Below are 15,874 nucleotides of genomic sequence, written 5' to 3' on the forward strand. Positions count from 1 at the left end.
TTAGTCCATATTTGTTTTAAAAAACAACAGCAACAGCAACAAGGAGTCCTGTGGCACCTCAAAAACTAACAGACTTATTTGAGCATAAGCTTTGATGGGTCAAGATCACTTTGTCAGATCCCGTGAAAGCAGGTGCCCAAATAAATCTGCTAGTCTTTAAGGTGCCACAGGACTCCTCGCTGGTTTCCAAAGTAATTCTTGTATTTTAAATTTAAAAAATGCTTACAGATTTTTAAACCTACAAAAACCTAGCAAAAGGAGTCAGATATATTGACTAAACAAACTGTAATGGGGAGCTCTGGTGTAAAATGTATATTGGAACTTGTTTTGGAAGCCTCCATTTCATGCCGTCATCACACACTAACGTGCATGATGTAGTCTTTCAGTATGCCACATGCAGATTTCTTCATCTAACGAGTGCAGGGCTACTCAACACATGGCCCGTGGGCTGCACCCGTTTGTTTGTGGCCTGTGGTGCAGCTTGGGTTTACATGGGGCTCAACACACAGCCCGCAGGTGGGAGCCAAAATAAAAAAGTAGTCAGTAGAGTGGTTGTCTGTTGATATGCATTTTAGTAGTTAAATTCCTGGACTGTCATTGCTCATTAAAAGTGCTGTCAGATGGGTGGAAAATGGGTAAATGTTGCGTTTTATTAATATCAGGACTGACTTAAATGGGGCCTGTGCATTGTATAGTCTTGCCTTAATCTTTGTATTCATGTCCATCAGTGTGAAAGAAGCTATTTACATATATTTGCATATATATCTGCATGTATATGCAACCACACTTAAGTTGCTGCCCTCAGCATATGCTGTGAGTATTATTATGGCCCCCAGGGCTTCCAAAGTTGAGTTGCCCTGAACTAGTGAATAGCAATACACAGTGCAGCCTAAAGCCTCACTAGGCCCCTAGACAAGGCAGGGGACGCGGCCCTGCTCCACACCCCCGGAAGGAGTGGGGCCTCAGGCAAAAAGGCAGGGCTGGGGCTAGGCAGTCCTCATCACCATCTGGAGAGCAGCGTGCCCTCTTTAGGCAGCCCTCAGTGCTTCCCAGAGTGTGCTATGCAGCACTCTGGAAGTGTTTTAATGGGCCTGGGGCTCCGACCACTGCTGCTTCCACAGTAGCAGAGGTGGTGGACAGGAGCTCTGGATCCTTTGGATTGCTGTTCCCTGGAGCAGTTGCCCCCTTTCCCACTGTGGGGCTATGTCTAGACTGCAAGCCTCTTTCGAAAGATACTTTCGAAAGAGCCTCTTTCAAAAGAGAGCATCTAGACTGCACGTGGAACTTTCGAAAGAGCAAGCCGCTTTTTCGAAAGAAAGCATCCAGTGAGTCTGGATGCTCTCTTTTGAAGAAGCCCTATTTACATTGAAGAACGCCTTCTTTCGAAAGAGGAACTTTCGAAAGAAGGTGTTCTTCCTCGTGAAATGAGGTTTACCGCCATCGAAAGAAAAGCCGCGTTCTTTCGATTTAATTTCGAAAGAACGCGGCTTGAGTCTGGACGCAGGGGAAGTTTTTTCGGAAAAAGGCTACTTTTCCCGAAAAAAACCCTGAGTCTGGACACAGCCTCAGTGGACTGGCAATACATTTATAAGGGTGTCTGAGGAAATGGAAAGGGCTTATTTTCCAAAGATAGCAAGCTCTTTATTAGAGATTTGATAATATTCATTCTGATGATGTCCAACTGTCTTATACTATCCTGTGTCCACATAAGAAACTTCCACTGATGCCAAAAGTATTATCAGAGCTACTGATATTCATTTGTTTTTTAGTAAATTGTGTCATCTCTATAGTCGCACAATAATTTACTAGGAAATTTAAGAAGCTTGAATAGTAATATCAAGCCAAAGAACTGTTGTAATAAAAAAGAACTTCTGAACCATGCCTAAGCCAATGTAAAAACCATTAGACTTTTAAAGCACATCTTTGATTCTATGATTCACATGTGTAAAGAATGGTATCTATAATGATGTTTGTAATCAGCTGTGTACATTAAAACTGACATTTCAGGTATGCATTAAAAATTGCACTGTTTAAAATGCTCACAGTGAAACCCATTAGCCTATGAAACTTACTTGTTTTCTGATTTTATTACCTCAACTGCTCAAAATTTAAACCAGGTTTACAAATCTGAGCAAACCTGGGTCAATGTATGGTTCTGTACTGAGGTCAAGGAAAATCTGCTGGGTAACATGCTATTGATAGAAATTCAGCAGTTTTGACTACGTTTTGCATTGGGATTTTGAAATTGTTCAAACCTCAAACTCAGGAGTGTGAAACCAAATAAAATCTTTGCCGGGACAGATTTATCTCAGCTCAAGGCATGCAAATGTGGAAAAGAGCAGGAACTAGATGAAGAAAAAGACAAAATAAACACGAGAGGTGAAAATGGTCCATGCAGCAGTCTTTACACTAAGCCAGAAGAGCAGCATGTTGTACATTAATACCATGTAACCATGATTTACTGAACACTTGTTAAGTGGAACTCTCAGTTAACCAAAGCTTTGTTAATGCCCCCAAGGGTCATATTGAACTCTTCACTGACTTCTACATTTTCCGAACCCAGAGCAAAGTGAAGAATTAGAAATCCAGCCAGCCAGCAAAGAAAGTCTGCATTCCAGATTACCCATGCCCAGAGCTTAGTGAAGATCCGAGCTCAGACAAACTTAGTAAGCTTCTGTTCCCAGTTTCTCCCATCTGGAAAGCAGTGAAGACAGACTGACCATCTTTAAAGTGGCTGTACAAGATAGAATACAACTCCATTAGAGCTGACCAGAACCATCTGAAATCAGCAGTGTACCTCCCCTGACCTTCTGAACCCCTACTTTCTAGAGCTGCTGGATACCATAGGTCAATCAGGGTTGGACTATACATGTTTTTGATCTCTCTCAAGTAATGAAGGCAGATAATTGGCTTCAAACCTTCATAGTCTCCTTACTTTGGCTGTGATCTCCCAGGCTTTAGAAGACCATCTCACAAAATATCCTCAATTTTATCATTGCCATACTCCAAAGCCGTGAGATGCTTCCTTACATGGTATGTGTTGGCTCCTTTTAGGACCGTTTTCTGCCCCACAGAAGTCTGCCACCTAGTGACAGGTGCAAGAAGAGAGAGCACAGCAGCTCCAGCTCTGTGTGACTGGAAAAGAAGACAATCAAGTCAATCAGCCTGCCCTGATGCAACTTCCATGTCAAAAGCTCCCAGCTAGGTATGGCTGCAGAAATAGAAAGAAATAGAAATTGTGGATAGGCCCCGCAGAGATGCACAAGTGGAGAAGGGGACAACATGGGAGTTTGCAATGCTGCAGTGGGGGATGGGGTTAAAGGAGAAATTGCTGGAGGCTATTTAGAGTCTCAAGAAGCATTTTTGTGGGACTCACCAGGCTCCTTAATGCATGCTTAACATATCTTCAACATACCTGGGATGTAGCTGCCACTCTTCTTAAATATGCTGTGCCTTCCTGCATTATTAATTTGATCACCTAAAATGTCTTTTAACGTTTAAAACTGTTCTTTAGAGCATCTGTCTCTAACTTGTTATTTATCTCTTTTCTGAAGGCTCCTTCACTTCTAGGAGTATAGGCACTCCCATACTGGATCAGATTAGTGTTCTGTCTATTCCGGTATCCAGTCCCCAACACTGGCCATTGCTTACCTATAGGCAGGCGCTGAACAACCTTCCCACAAGCCAGTTTCTTCCTAACCTTCCATTAGTTCAAAATTGGCTTATGCCTGTTTCAAGCCCTCCATTTTCCTTCTGCCACTTCTAGTCTCTTAGAGGAATGAATTTTTTAATTTTTATTTTTTTCTCCTGGATCGTCTAGAGATTTGTCTGCTGCTTTTTACTCTTCCAACTCCCTGAGTCCAAATGCCACTGTGAATAGCTTCTCAAGAATATTAAATAATTGCACAGGAATGATATAATGCTGTGTAAGTATGTTCAGGCTTTTGCAGGTCACTGTCCTGAAAGGAAAAAAGAAAAAAAAAAAAAAAGCTTCCCATGCAAAGAAAAAATATAGATGATGAAAGCTGCTGCTAACCATCCCTATTTACTTCCCCAAAAGCTTGTTAACAAATGTGCAGAATCTGATGCTTTTACCACTCTAGTCAACAGTAGTGTCTGAGTTGTCAATATCTATCTAAAAGGCAGATTGCATGATACTTCAGGTATAAAGCAAATGATGTACAAAACCAAATATTATTGCTTTGCTTTAGGGTTATTCTAACCTATAAAATTACATGCTACCAGTGGTTAATTAATGTGTTTCACTCAAACTTCATTCACCTATAGTCATCTGTTGTATGGAGTAACATAACTATAAGCCAAACTAATATGAGAAAGGGAGCGTACTCATTCGTTTTAAGTGAGCCCAAACTTTTTTTAAAAGGAGACACAAGGAAATACTTACACTATCTCAATATTAGAGCCAACAGTAAAAGGCAAAACAAAACAATCACAACAGAAATACAGATGTTAAAAAAAACATGATGTTTATGAAGAATAGAAACTATTGAATGAGCATAAAAATAGAAAAGAGCAATGTTTGATTTTTTGCCGGTTCTTATTTTAGAAGATGACTGCAGAAAGCAAGCTTAAAGAGTGGGATAGGATTTCACATTTTATTGGCATTTGGGGAAACTTTATACTCTGTCTCTGGAAAATCAGAAAGGGAAGTGGTTGCAAGGAATCCACATAATAATGTATGGGAAAGCCAACTAGAATTTACAAGGGAGTGGACTGCGCTGGTAAATCAAAGGGTTGCCAGATCACATGGTTCACAATTAATAATAGTGGGGTGCTTACCAGCAAGCAACTTCTCCATTTTCTTCTCCTTTATTACTATTTTATTCCCACTAAGCCATTAAATGATTTTTGCTTAACTGTTGGTGCAAAATATATGTTATTAGTAAAACCACACTCTGTATAAAATGAGAAGAAAATAAGCCTATTGCAGTTTCATAAAAAGGCAAAAATGTTCCAAACTGTGGAGTGTTGTGCTTTGTTTTGCTGTGAAATAATATTTTATGGCTGAATGTTATGGGAGACCAAGTATTCACAAGGACTAGAGTTTCTGTAGTTTGGCTTTGAGGCTCATTTTAGGTATATGGAACTAACTTAAAGTGTGGGCTCTTGAATTAGCTCCAGTTTTCCAGCTGTGACTCCCAGTAAAGGATGTTTATAGAAAACCACTGACAGAACAAACTTGAAAGTCTTTTTGTGATGCACTCCAAAATGCCAGATATCACATAAGCCAGCATTTTGTCACACCATGTGACTATACAGCACTCAAGTGAATAATATCATTAAACAAACAAACAAAAAAAAAGCCTTATAAAGCAAAAAGAAATGCCAACTGTCTGGATAATTGAAGTCTCAAAATATGGTTTGCCCTAAAACCTACCAATTTTGGTTTGCTAATCCTCTTCCATATTTAATTATAGTATGGCTACCTAAAGAGCTTTGTAAGAAAATAGATTGATAAAGAGAACTCTTGCCATTCACATTTAGAGGAGAGGGGAAAGGAAATGCCCACCAGAAATTATGCATTTCTTTGAACTATCACTAGAAACATGCACAAGAACTCAGTGTTTTACCAACTAGGAATTATTTCAGGTACCTTTATAATGCAGCTATTACGAGGGGAGAATGCAGCAGCTGTTTAACAATGTCGAGCAACTTTTCACATCAGTTAAGTACAGGAAGCTTCACTTTATAAATTGTGTATGGTGATCTATAGATGTAAAAGAAGATAAGATGCAAGATTCAGTTTGATTTTCAGTTTGAGTTCTGTGGGAGTTTGCCCTGTAAGGATTCAATAAAAGGCAAGAAAGAAGCTCAGGATTTGGTCCATAACCATTACAGTTGAAGCTTTAATAAAGATAAGAGAAGAAGCACAAATATTTTAGGGTGGATGAGGTGAATGCAAAATGCCATGAGGAAGTCTGATTGCAGTTGATATGGGGAAATATAATACACTATCATCATTAAAGAACAGTTTAAACCCCAGTGATAGGAGCTTGATGTAAGAGTTAAGAGTAAAGCAGGATTATAGTCAGAAATATTTCACTCAAAGAATAGTAAATGTATGGAATATGTTGGCAAGTAAAGCCATTGAAATAAATAGTGAAATGCGCTTGAGACAGCTGACACTTTTATGAAGAGAAAAGAGAATAAAGGAGTCACTGACAAAGTAGAGAGGTAAGACCAAGACACAAGATGCAGAAATCTTGCATCTTTTGAATGATTCACATACCACTCATAGTACTGAGAATCTATTTTAGCCAACTGCTGAAATGAGAATATATGCTATGTATACAGAAGGGAAACTGCTGGCTATGGGTCCAGGATCTTGTCGGGACATACTGGGGGGGGGTGGATAGTTCATGCTGGCACAAAACCCCCAAGAAATAAGGGTGCTTCTCTTAACGGGATTAGATATCAGACAATAGGATAACTTTACATAAACCACTTCACTACAACATTGCATGGCTATCAGCTTAAGGAGGGAATTTCCAAAGGACTAAAGATTGAACAACTCTACTCCCCCTGAAGTCAGTGAGAGGAGATTTAGCTGATGCCACGTGCTTTGGGGCATCAGAATTCCTTTCCTACTCAGAATATATAGATACCTCCATAAATCATCTCAAACTGTCTCTCAAACTGTCATTTGATTACCATCCTACTACAGGCAGTCCCCGACTTACGCGGATCTGACTTATGTCGGATCCGCACCTATGAACGGGGCTTTTCTCGCCCCGGAGCTTGCGGGTGGCGGGACCGCCTAGAGCGCAGCGGTCCAGCCACCGCATCCTCCGGGGCGAGAAAAGCTGCTCCGGGTCTCCCTGGTGTGCTGGGGGGGACTCCCCAGCACAGCAGGGAGACCCGAGCAAAGCCGCACAGGCGGCGGGACCCCGCTGCCTGTGCGGCTTTGCTCCGGGGCAAAGGAGCAAAGCCGCATGGGCAGCGGGGTCCCGCCACCTGTGCGGCTTTGCTCGGGTCTCCCTGCTGTGCTGGGGGGGACTCCCCCCAGCACAGCAGGGAGACAGGAGCAAAGCCGCAGAGGCGGTGGGACCTCTGCGCCTCCGGGGCTTTGCTCAGGTCTCCCTGGTCTGCTGGGGGGGGGAGGGGGCGCAGCTAGTGCACCCCCCCCAGAAGACCAGGCTTTTGTTGTGGGACGCCTGGGGTAGAGCAGCTGGGGTACTGCCGGGTTAGTCCTGCAGGGACCTACCCGGCAGTGCCCCAGCTGTTCTGTCCCAGGAGTCCAGATTCAGCCGCTGTTTAAACTGATCAGCGGCTGATTCCAGGAAGCCAGGGGCAGAGCAACTCTGCCTAGGGCTTCCTGTAGTCAGCCGCTGATCAGTTTCAGCAGCGGCTGAATCTGGAGCCAGTTCCGACTTACATACAAATTCAACTTAAGAACAAACCTATAGTCCCTATCTTGTACGTAACCCGGGGACTGCCTGTATTGGCTAATTAACTTTTCCCTCCTCCCAAAACTTTCCTGGGACCTGCAGCACAATCATTTTAGTTGCTGGATAAGGACTCATTGTTTTTTGTGCCACCTTGATTCTTGAAATCCTGCCACTACCACTTCCCAGGAAATCAGGACGGAATGTTACAAGGGGTGTCATGAGACATTGTAATATAAAAAGTGTCCGAGGGCACTGTTGAGAGGGTCAAGTTGCAAATTACTTAGAACCAGGGCTACTTGCAGTCCAAGACTGGGGTTCCTCTTCTACAAGGCACCAAACCAGTCACAAAGATCACTTCAGTTGCCACTCTGGCCAGCAAAAAGTCACACAAACAATCCCCTCAGACACTCCAGCTTTACTTGTACCACAACCAGCACCACTCCTTACACAGATGAGAGGTTACGGAAAACCTATCGCACCAAATCTGAACATGTTCTACCAATCCCAAAGGAACAGCCACATTCCTACGTCAATTTATATCTTAGATCTTACCCAAAAGATCACATTGTGGCACTCCTTTAGAATCTAAAATCTAAACATTTATTAAGAAAGAAATAAAAGCTTGAGAGTAGAATTGTTAAAGAAATTACATTACATACACCAATCACAAAGTGTATGTCTACACTGCTACCCTAGTTCGAACTAGGGTGGCTAATGTAGGCATTCAAAATTGCAAATGAAGCTCAGGATTTAAATATCCCGGGCTTCATTTGCATCTTGCCAGGCGCCACCATTTTTAAATCCCCCTTAGTGCGGACTCCGTGCCAGCGGCTACACGCGGCACAGAGTAGGCAGTTCGAATTAGGCTCTCTAATTCGAACTACCGGTACACCTTGTTCCATAACGTCGACAGAACTCAGCAGTTTTGTCGACGCTCGTAAACCTCATTTTACGAGGCATAACGCCTTTTGTCGACAGAGTTCTGTCGACAGAAGGTGTTATTGCATCTAGGGTTGTGTCTAGACTACAGGGTTTTGTCGACAAAGCAGCTTGCTTTGTCGACCTAACTGAATGTAGTCTAGACGCTCTTTGTCGACAGAAGCTTTGTCGACAGTATCTGTCGACAAAACTTCTGTTGACAAAAGCTTGTAGTCTAGACGTACCCTAAGATGGCTCGGGGAAGGTGCTGCCTGAGATCACCCATTTCAAAAATAAAAAAGGCAAGTGAGTGTCTGCAGAAAATTGTACAAGAAAAAGAAAAGTTAAAAGTCAAAAGTTCTTTGGAAGCCAGAGAAAATAAAAGTTTAGCCAAAAATTGGTTATATATAGGTCAATATTTTGTGCTCCTATCACTAATTTTTTGTAACATGTTAGAGCTTGCTGGAGCCAAAAATAGGGCTGCTAGCACCCAGTACAAGCACTCCAGAATCCTTATTTATGCAGAAATGCAAGTTTTGTGGAATGCTTTTGGCAAGGATAGTGCTTCAGAGGTAAATCTCCATTTCCATGGCAGTGAAAGATCTTACAAATATAACATTTGTGGTAGCAAGTTTATAGCAGAGAATCATACGATGCATTTTGATACTCTTAAATAATATGAAAGGCCTTTCATTCATCTGACACTAAATCCAGAAGATGACCATTTGTATAATGTTCCCACTGGCAGTGGCATTTTGCAAGATCGCCAGTCCCTTATTATGTAGCAAACATGTAATTATGGGTTACAAACTTGTTTTGACAACACTGCTTGTATTGGTGAGGATCAACCTGCTCCAGAATCTTGTGTCTTCGGATGTCCTGAAAAATACATAGTGACACATTTACTGATGATATTCAATTAATATTTTATTTTGAAAATAAAAGGGAATATATATCATTTCACATGGTTACCAGAAACTGAACAGAAATTGAGTTTGGGGATCAGAGCAGTTCTACTAGCTTTTGTAGAAGTGAAGAAAAGGAATATAGGTAAGAAGGGATTTCAAAGATCCATCATTTTGAGAATACAATAGAATCTGCAAGAGTCCAATGCATCAAGTCGATCCTCGTCTAAAATCTTCCAGAGTTACTCAAAAGTCCTCTCAGGGTAGAGATAGATCATATAAGATTTAGTCCTAGACCCTAGAAATACTTACTGGATGGGGGGAAGCAATGGATGTGATAAATATTGATATTAGTAAAGCTTTTGACAGACCCTTATATGACATTTCATAAGCAAACAAGGGAAATTTAGTCTAGATTAAATTGCTACAAGTGCAAAACTGGCTGAGAGAACATATTCAATTATTAGTTATCAATGGTTCATTGTGATATGTGTTTACGTATGTAGTGGGGTCCTGCAGTGATCTGTCCTAAGTGTGGTACTATAAAACAATTTCATTAATGACTTGGACACTGGAATGGAGAATAGTCCTGTAAAAAATGCAGATGACACCAAGCAGAGAGGGGTTAGGAGCACTTTGGAGGACAAAATTAGCATTCAAAATGATCTTGACAAATTAGGAAATTGGTCTGAACTCAACAAGCTGAAAATCAGTAAGGTCAACTACAGAATACTCTACTTAAGAAGGGAAAATAAAATGCATAACTACAAACTGGGGGATAATTGGATAAACGGTAATATTGGTTAAAAATATCTGGGATTGTTAGTGTATCACAAACTGAATATGAACCAGCAGTGGAATCCAGTGGTAAGACAGTCAACTTTCAAACCCAGAAGCCACAGTGACAGAGCTAAAAGTGGCAGCTAGGACAGTGAAAAGAAACTTCAGAAAGTCAAAGACAGGCACAGCTACCATTTACAATCCTTTCTCCTGAGCTGTAAGTCTACTTTCTTACCACATCACCTTACTCTGAAATGATTTCCTAAAATTCTGTGGTCACTGCACTTTTTTCCATTTTATCATGTTTAAATTATTTATTTAAGGTGAAGTTAGCATTCATGAAAACTGAAGGAGATGACATGTGAATGTAAAGTCCTATATACAGCCACAGCACAGGTGCAGCAGCAGCAGTGTGCCAGTTGTAAGGGTGTTTTTCATAATGTGGACACATTTTCCCCCAAGGAACTGAAAAGTTCCAACTGACTTTAGATCAGATTACAACAAGGGATGTAGTTCTGTTGACTTATGCCAAGCCCTCATTTTGACCTCCTCTCCCAAAGCAAATTTAAGCCCTTTTTTGTTAACAAGCTGCTTTTTTGCAATGCAAGATACCTCACAAAGCCGTCTTTATTAGAAAAGAAAACCATGCATTTAAATGCCCAAGGTCTGTGCTAGCAAATCATTTAGACTTCAAGGCCTTTTTTCTGAGGAGTCTCCTTCCACCACATATGCTGATGTTAACAGCATCCGGAGTGCCACTATTGACAAGTCTCCCATGGATGCCACTATTTGGAACACCATGTTCATTAGGCCTTCTTTAAGCTGTCTTAGACAACATGGGTGTATCTAGACTGGCAAGATTTTGCGCAAAAGTGGCCGCTTTTGTGCAAAAACTTACCAGCTGTCTACACTGGCCGCTTGAATTTGCACAAGAGCACTGACGTTCTAATGTAAGAAATCAGTCCTTCTTGCGCAAATACTTTGACTCCCACTCAGGGATAAGCCCTCTTGCTCAAGAATACTTGCACAAGAGGGCCAGTGTAGACAGGCACCTTAATTTTTTGCACAAGAAAGCCCGATGGCTAAAATGGCCATCAGAGCTTTCTTGCGCAAAAGCGTGTCTATACTGGGCACAGATGCTCTTGCTCAGAAGCATCCATGCCAATCTAGACGCTCTTTGGCGGAAATACTTTTAACAGAAAAACTTTTCTGTTAAAAGTATTTCCGCAAAATCATGCCAGTCTAGACACAGCCATGCATGGGTGTTAAAAACACTGGCAGCTGTGAGAGCTCTGCCTGCACTAAGGGTCCCAACATGCAAACACTGATGGAGTGGCATCAGCATTTGCAATGATGGGAGGTATTTCAGGGTAATGCCTACTGTTGTCACTTCCCTCCAAAGAGCTTTCTTGGCTAGCAACTAGAAAGATACCCGCTTTCACTTTGTGCATATTCCTTTGCAAAATCTAGTGTCTTTGCAAGTGTTTTTATGAGATAGATAGTCTGATAAAGTACCTAGATAATAAAACATAACAGGACACTTCAAATATGGCCACAGCATCATGTTATGTTTATCAGATAATGCTAATATAACTATATTATGTATACACTCAAGTTCTTTTTACATTACACAATTAAGATGTGCATATTAATGTACATGCTTTGAGTAGACATTTGTGTGCCTCTGTACATGTGTGAGAGCTTACACGCACACACAGAGATAGGTTAATAGACAGTAAATATACAGGTTAAAAAGGATATTTGTAAGGATTGTTTAAATTCTATGGGAAATTTTGTCATATCCTGCAAAATCTGGAGAGGGGTGTTTATCTTCCAATTCTGAAGAATTATTTTTGAAAACTTGTAAGAAAATCAATGTTATTTTTTTCAGTTGTTTCCCAAAAAGATGGTTCAACAGCACAAAATCACAAAATATACATATTACGATCTGTATGTTCTATAATAAAATAGGACACATCACCAAGAAGACAAAAGGCTCAGTCTTGCTGCCACTCAGTTTAGGAGAAAAATTCCCATTGACTTCAGTGAGGGCAGGTTCAGTCCCAGGAAGGATCAGTTTTTCATGCACAGCCTGTTTGCACACAGTTCCTTTACCCACCTCACTTACCCTCCTTTAATTCATTATATTTCAATATTTTTCAGTATTGACAGGATTGGCTCCAATTTACCTACAGTCCAAGCAAGTTCCATCATCACATAGTTTCTTCCAGCTGTCTCCTCCACACCTTTCCCATTTCAGATTTTAAAGGCCCTAAGTCAACCCTAGTAATCCTGGCTGCCAATTTTTACAGTCTCTGTCAGTTTTCCTGAAGACAGAGACTGCATCATTCCACCAATGAGTCTCTGGACCTAATCAGCCAATTGATTTTATGGCTGTATTATTTATCTAATTAATTAATCACTCTATTTTATTGCATTCAATATAATCAAAAAGAGGAAGGATTACATAGGAATCTGAGAATACCCCAAGTTATACCAGAAAGCAGAAGTCAGTGGAAAACTGTATTACATTATAAGGCACTCAATTTATAGCTGACTAATTAGCTTAATTTTTCATGTAACAAATTAACAATACTTATCACCATTGAAAATCTTAACCTGGATTGATGGCAAAGAATCCTGTTAATCTTCCGTATATTCTCAACCTCAGGCATCTTTAGAGACTGAAGATGGTAGTCGATTTATTGTGACATACAATCCCAAGAGTGTGCTGAGTACGTTTGTGTCCCATTGTTTAGACAAGCTTTCTTTGTTAATTTTGATCTGGCATATTTTTTTCAATAGGTGAAGGTGGATTCTAAGTTCATGTCTGCAATTCTGTAAAGTCGATACAGTCAGTAGATTTATAAAAAGCATTTTTTTCAGCAAAAGCCTTTTATTCTATACTTATATATTTTTTACAAGTCAATGTCTGCATTTAAAAATTAGGCTTCTTAGAATTGTATTTCATGGTCAGTCACCCACTCTCCCTATGTACACATACATTTACCATTGATTTGAGATGGCTCTTTGTTTCAGGGGGAAGCCTTGTCATGACTATCACTAGTTAAAGCCCTGCAGAAATACCCAAAAGTGTTAGATATTTCATTTGCCATTATCAGCAGTGCTCCATTGATAGTAGTGAATCTGTCTCATCCTGAATATGTTTCTGTGTTGGTTTCTTACTGAAGAATGGATAAAGGTCTTTTATTTTTGGTGAAGGGAATTGGGTGAGGGTGGGGGACTTAAGTAATTACAAAATACAATAGTTCAATTAACAGCAATAAAGAGACTTATGTTTTTGGACTAGCCGTGTGTGCAAGCCTGAGGGCTCTCCTTTCAGTCTCCATCAAGATGGCCAGAAGGCAACTAAACTTTATGTCCTTCCCTCCTCAGCAAAATGAAAAGAGTAGTTATTTGTGAAGTTCTTTTGTAATAAGGGTGCCATCTCCTCTTCCTTTTTCTCTATTTCAGGGTGTCTTCAAGAAGAGTGTTCCTTTGTCAAAAAAGCTGAAGCAGCTCATGGGGATTATGAAAACTGATGGGCAATTTATGAGAGACAGGCCCAAGGAAAAGAGGTATTCCTAGAAATGTTATGTCTCCATATCCCAGATAAGCCGAAATTAGTTAAAACCTTTCCTTAAGGTGGAAATCTCTTAAGAAAAGGGGCCAACATTTTCCACATTGATTAGTGATCTTAGTTGCCTCTAATTATAGGTCCCCAACTTGAGTCAGTTTAAAGGGACCTAATTTTCAGAAAGTGCTGTGCATCTACTCCTTGAAAATTATCCTCCTTTCAGGATCTCTATCATGAGTCTAGCCAACTCTTCTCAGACCATAAAATGCTATAAATTAAATTGGTACATTCTGAGACATAAGAAAAAGCATAGTCAATAAGTTACCTCAACATGAATCTCAGAGTTATTATTATTTCTTTGGGAAACAACATGGCTACAAAAGTATAAATATTTGCAAATGCATTTTGGAGCAATTTTCAAAAAAAAGTGTTAGCTACTGGGATAACTGTACAAATACAGGAGACAAATTTGGCCATGCAAAACAGGTAATTTGGGGTGCAAAATGAGACAGCTGTGAAGCCAGTTACAAATTTAATAATAAAAAGAGGAGCTTGAGTAGGTAAATATTCTATATGTGAAGTTGGATCTTTTGCATGTGCACCTTAGATACATATTTCTCTAAACTTCATCCCACCAAGTGATCTAGTCCATCAACTTATCAATAAAGTTACTTGTATGACCCAAATCTAGCAAGATAGGTGTGGAAACTAGGAGTGCACGGGGTGCTGCAGCACTCCCTGGCTTGAAGTGGTTTCCATTAGAGATAGAGTTTACAGCAGAAATTTCTGAAGTCACCTCAGGCCACCCTGGAAGACGTGGGGCCTTAAGCAAAAGGGGCAGGGCCAGGACATTTCTTGTGCTCCCCCCACACACACAGACCCTGATTGGCCTGATCTCCCTCCATCCCGTGCCTAGAGAGAATTACCAGCTGTTTTAAACAGCTGGCGGTTTCCTCTAGGTGCCACAGCAGGAGGAAAACCTCACACACTTTCCCTACCCCCAGGCCAATCAGGGCCTGAGGGCAGGGGAAGCCCACAAAGTCTCTTCTCCCCTGCCCTCCACCCTGCCAGGGTCATGCAGCAGCTAGAGAGCGATGCCAGATGTTTTAAAACAGCTCGAGTTTCTCTCTAGCCACTGCTAGCCACCACACCCTTGATGGTGGGGAGGAGACTTCATGTACTCCCCTGTTCCCAGGTCTCAATTGGCCTGGGGGTGGGGGAGCAGCAGGGCAACTATGGGCTAGATACACTGGCTTGGGGGGGCCAAATCTGGCCCACGGAGGCCCCTTTGCCCAGCCCTGGTTTACAGTTTGGTTCAATGGCCCTCAGCTCCCCCACTGCACAAATTGTTCCATTGACATCCCAGCCTCACAAAATCCCTGAAGCAAATCACAAAATCACCTATTTTTCCTAAAGTTACACCTATGTGTTTTATTGTTTCAGGACTTTCACTAGTATGTAATTTGGCCTGGGCAATTAGGATACGTCTACACTGCAGGCTAAAGTCCAGTTAAGATACGTAACTTTTGCTACATTAATTGCGTAGCTGAAGTTGAAGTACCTCAACTCGACTTTTAGCACTGTCCACACTGCAGTAAGTCAAAGGAACAACACTCTTGCTTCGACTTCCTTTACTCCTCGTGAAATGAGGGTTACAGAAGTTGAAGTAAGAAGCCCATTATTTTGAAATTATTTTTAAATAATGGGCTTGCAGTGTAGACGTTCACTCTGTTATTTTGAAATAACACTGCAGTGTAGATGTTGCCTTAAATAGTTGATGGAAGAGACTTTCCTATTTTCCTATGGAGTGCAAATTTAAGATTTTTGAGAGTTGGTATTATTGGGGAGAGTCGGTTTTGTTTCTTTTGTTTTATTGCTAGGGTTTAATTTTCCATTTTGAAATTCTGAGAACAGCCACACGAATTATTAAACACAAAACATTTTGTTCACATTCTTTTCCAGGTGGATTTTTTGAAGTGTCTACCTTTGTAGCTTTATTTTGTTGTATTTTTGTTGCCCGTACATTGCTTTCATTGTTTCAAAGGGTTAAATGATGATAATAATAATTTAAAAACAGTTTTCACTAATTCTTTCCTTAAAGCGTTTTGAAGGCTGAATCAGGAAATGGGAGACCTGGGCAGTTTATCAACTTTGCTTCTGGGTCACGGTGGCATGAAGGGGAGAGAAATGTCGTGATAACTAAAAATGAAAGCCCTACATAAGCAGTTGAGCCAAGAAAAGACAACTAAGAATTCATTTTTAAAAGAAAATTTGCTTTCATTCTG

Source organism: Pelodiscus sinensis, chromosome 2 (assembly GCF_049634645.1).
Source record: "Pelodiscus sinensis isolate JC-2024 chromosome 2, ASM4963464v1, whole genome shotgun sequence".
Taxonomy (NCBI): domain Eukaryota; kingdom Metazoa; phylum Chordata; order Testudines; family Trionychidae; genus Pelodiscus; species Pelodiscus sinensis.